This window comes from Cyprinodon variegatus, unplaced genomic scaffold (genome assembly GCF_000732505.1).
Source record: "Cyprinodon variegatus isolate N-32 unplaced genomic scaffold, C_variegatus-1.0 Scaffold434, whole genome shotgun sequence".
Taxonomy (NCBI): domain Eukaryota; kingdom Metazoa; phylum Chordata; class Actinopteri; order Cyprinodontiformes; family Cyprinodontidae; genus Cyprinodon; species Cyprinodon variegatus.
The window spans coordinates 128610-133573 of NW_015150887.1; positions in this window are offsets into that span (position 1 = coordinate 128610).

Consider the following 4964-nt stretch of genomic DNA (forward strand, 5'->3'; position numbering starts at 1 on the left):
CCTCTGGGGGGAGCCTCGCTGGAAAATCAACACCGGTTGCATAGTGTACCTTTAAAGTATCAAGGAGACATGAACTAACCTTTTTTAACACCAGTAAACTACATGGGGCAATAGGAAGACAGGCAGTCAAGGATAGTAGATAACAGGGGAATGTTATCAGCTACCCTTTGCTGGAACTATTACTGGCTATGTTACAACACTGAGCTTTGAGGTAGTAAGCAGTACCTGCAAATGGAGGAAGCAGATTAAATCCACCTAGAAAATGAATTTATACCTGACAAGAAGCAGGCAAGAGGAAACAATGTATGTACAACTAAAATATGGGCATAATGCTTTTTATGTTATTTCAGGCATCCATCTGCAATATGCTTGCTAAAGTATGGTATGTAAAGAAGTGGATAAGTACTGCTTGAAAAATTAAGGTATTTTATTTTTCCATTGTATTGCTTCAAGGATATTTACCACTGTTTTAGGTTTTAGGTTTAAAAAAGTTAAACATTGTTGTATACATAGAACAAAGAGCACGTAAAACAAAGAGCACATAATAAAAGAAAAACTGTTTAATATAACTAAATTCAATTCAGTTTATTTATATAACACCAATCTACAACACACATCATTTCTAGGCACTTTACAGAGACAAATCAACCAGATCATAAAGTCAGATTGGTTCAAAGTTTTCTATTTAAGGAAAACCAGCAAATTTCCTCGACTCATTGACTCAGAATCAATCCCTGACAGCAAGCATGCATGTTGGGGTGACAGTGGCGTCGGATGCAGGAGTTTGCCCTGCAATCAGAGAGCTGTTGGTGCTGGAGCTGCTTAGCTCCTTTACACTCTGGTGCTGGGGGTGAAAGGTGTTGTCCATGATGGATGTAAACTCTGACAGTATCTTACTCTCAGCCACTTCCTAAACTGAGTCCAGCCTAAGACAGAAACGGCCTTTCACACCAGTTTGTTTAGTTTCTTTCTAACTACACAAAATAATGTTAAAATCACCAAAAACTAGAATTTGAAAAAAACACATAATATTTCTTGATAAATCAATTTATATATACATTAGTTAATTAAATCAGAGGACATTGTAAATCTTTAAATGAATTTATAAACCAAAGAACATATGACTGAAATTCAAGCTGCATTAACAGAGCAATCAGCCCTGAGGCTTGGCTAATGCTAACTCCATACAGTATGGGAGCAATCAGATTCTAACAGGTGTCAATTCTTCATAGAGTTCATAAATAATAATACAGTAATAGTATATGAAAATTATATTAAAACAAACAGATGAGGGTCAGACATTGCTTTTTAATCATGCTTAAAGGCACATCGCGGACTTTGACATCTAAAGAGTTGACTCATATGAGTTGTTATAAATGATTCCTCAGACAATTATACAGCGCTTGACACTATCAATGTGGTTCTCCCCTCTTGAAATACCAACTAACTTGGTTGAGAGATGATGTACCCATTTGCCAGGTCATGTGACCTTGAAGAAAGTATTAATTTATGGGCGCGATATTATGGAGTTATGGCTTTTGCTTTGCTATTTTTCTGCCTACTCGACTACTGATCATGGCTGAAGCAAGGAGAAAGTTTAAACCTTCTGAGGAGGCTTAAAAAAGAAAGTGTAAAAGGGATGTACCTGAGGAAAATAAGAGTCGATCATGGAAAGGAGTTTATTCATTGGCGCCGGCTGAAAGAAGAAGCCGGATGTAACACTCATTGTCTTTTCTCAACTTTATTATTAAACTGGTAAGTTGTATGTGATTGGCCTTTTGAATCATGATGAAATTGCTTATGTTATTTCTTTGGGATGAGTTCCATGACTTCTATGAATTGGAAATGCTTGAAGGCTAAAAGTGCACACCTCTTCCTGTGTTCAGTGATGTTCTCTTTTTAGGGTTTCACAAAGATGGCTTCCCTCAACCCTTTCACAAATCATGTGTCTCTGCAAAATCTGGGTATTTTGTTCTTCAAAAGTGTATACTTTGTTATTGAGGTGCAAGTTGAATCTTGCCCAGAGTTTCTGGCTCCCCTTTACTGCACCACGCTTTTTTGTAGTTGTTGTTTGGTTTCTTGAAGGCTGTCCTTCTGTTCTGCAATGTATCAATATCAAATAATGCTAGGTTTTTGGTCTTTAGGAGAACCCGGTTTGGCTAAGTGTGTTGTTGGGTTTTAAGGCAGCTGTTTGGTGATTTATTGTGTACAGTACCACACTCAAACTTTACCAGAGAAAGCCAAGAAAAGAGCTGTCTCAGATGATTATAAGGAAAATTGTAGACAAGCATGTTAAAGATAAAGGTTTTAAGAGCATCCCCAACAACCTTGATGTTCCTGTGATAACAGTTGCACATATTATTCAGAAATGTAAGATTCATGGGAATGTGCCCAACCTCCCCGAAAATGGCCACAGTAAAATAATTGTTAACAAGTCAAAGAGATGATAATGCAAAAGGTAACACAGGACCCAAGAAAAAACATACAAAAAGCTTAAATGTGAACTTCAAGCTCAAAGAACATCAGTTCCTTGAGTGGACCTAATGGGGGATAATAAAAGGGGGGCACCATGGCTGGAAACAAATTATAAAATGGCCAGACTGAAATTTGCCAAACTACATGTTGACAAGCCACAAAGCCGTACTATGAACAGAGGAGAAACTAATTCAACTTTTTGCCAAAGTAGATCAGCTCTGTTCACAAGAGGAAATAACGTATGTGAATAAAATGACACTATCTTTACTGTGAAACATGGAGGAGGCTCTATTAGTTTCTCTGGTTGCTTTGCTTCTTCTGGCACAGGGTTTCTTGAATTTCTGCTTGGTACAATGAAATCTCAAGACTATCTAGGGATTCTACAGAGCAATGTGCTGCTCAGCATCAGAGAGCTTGGCCTCAGTCACAGGTCCTGGGTCTTAAAACAAGAAAACAACCAAAAACAAGCAGCCAAAAACAACCGAGCATTGCTAAGATGAAAAATTTGGACATTTCTGAAGTGGCCCTCTACAAGCCCTGACCTAAATCCTATCCAGGATCTTTGAAAGGAGCTGAAACATGCCATCTGGAAAAGGCACCCCTTAAACCTAAGATAACTGCAACAGTTCTCAAAAAGCTGTTGAGGAGTGGAGAAGTCTCATGAAAGTTCATGTCAATCTCCAAGGTGAGTGCAGTGATTGCCTCAAAAGGTTTTTGCAACAAAATATGAATTTAAGGGTCCCATCATTTTTGTCCAGGCCTCTTTAAGGAGTGTATTTTATTAAGATATTTTGTTGAATGATCATTGCAAAGCCATGCCTGACTTTAATTTCTTTATTTTCATATATTTTAAATGTATCCTTTATTTTGTACCTGCAACAGACTGGCAACCTTTCAAGGGTGTATCCTGCGTCGCGCCTGTAGACTACCGGAAAGAGGCTCCTGCCCTACCGCAATCCTGACAAGGACTAAGTGTGAGGACAGACAAAAACCACGGAGCACACAGAATTCTCCCTCTATTGCCTCCTCTCTCTTTGGCTCCTGCTCTCCTTGAATCCTCTCCATTGCCCAGGAAGCTGGAGTCCCCCTTGGCTGGATCTCCACCACACTGGAGATGCTGGCCCCTGGGGAACAAGATCTCCAGAACCATCAAGGATAAGTCAGAACCTTTCAGAACCAAACTGCTGCAAAACAGACCTTTTGCAACACGTTTTTCTTGAGTTTCAGAACTTATAGAGCCAGACTGTAGAGAACAACTACCTTGATGAACGACTGAGACAAAGAACCCCTGCCTTACTGTCCTGACGGCTGAGCTGCAAGTGGATGAAACTCAGGTTTTCCAAATGGACATGGAAAAAGGTTTGCAGGTCTGGCATGATTAGGGACAGAACAAACAACATGTGTTTACTGATGTGTAAAGTCAAGCTAACAGAATAGACTGCATGCAACGCTATGCTACAGGAATATGCGCTGAGTTGTTGCTGAAGCTTGGAGAAGCTTTAGTTCACTGAGGGTTAAACGCTGATATAACATTAGTTGAGAGTTTTAAACTGAAATGTTTGACTTGGAGCTGAATGATTTTTGTTAATAAACTCTTATATTTTGAACAGAAGTTGTGGTGAATTTATTCCAAGTATCTGCAGAATTAACTGTTGACCATGATTAGTGCTCAAATCACTCTTTCATTTATTGTTCTAACACACAACTAGTAGGGCTGTGTGTCATAAACAGTATATAACAGCTGAAATAATATTTTTGGCAGTATCGTTCCACTACAAAACTTGACTTGAACTTGTCTGTTCCATGGCTGTCTATTTTGAGTGCATAGACACCCTTACGCCCACTGTCTATTTACCTGGTGGCAGTTGGGTTATGTTGAAGGTCTCATTCTCCTCCAGAAATTTCATCTCCTCATTTATACCTTTCTTCTATCATTTCACCTCAGGAGATGTCACGGCCTCCTGATATGCAAGAGGGACATCCCATACTGCTCTATAACAGACGTCCATGCATGCTTGTAGTTTTTCCTCTATATCTTCTGTTTCAAAGTCTTGAAAATATGTTGGTGTTCTTTTTTTTTTGCTATGAGGATTTTTCCTGATGGTTTTGTGGTCTCTTCTGGTTGTGTGCACTCAGTCTTTTCAGGTACAGAGTCAGAAAGATCTACCACAGTATGAATCTCAACATCATAAATATTTTCACTAGTCTGTTTCTGTTTGGAGGTTTTTATTAAAAAACTTCACCAGTTGGTGTTTCAAGACTTCCTCTGTACTGTATTTGGATAATATAACAGATAAGCTGGGCTGTTTTTATCTTATCCTACAAAAACACCTTGCTCACATTTGGTATTTAGTTTTTGTTGGGATCCTGAGGCTTGGTGCATTACCAGCCACAAACCTTTCTGTAGCATTGACTACATCACTTTTGCTTTTAGTGCGCTAATAGCTGTTGCGCTCTTTGTTGTTTTCCTCTGTTGTCCAGCAGGTTGA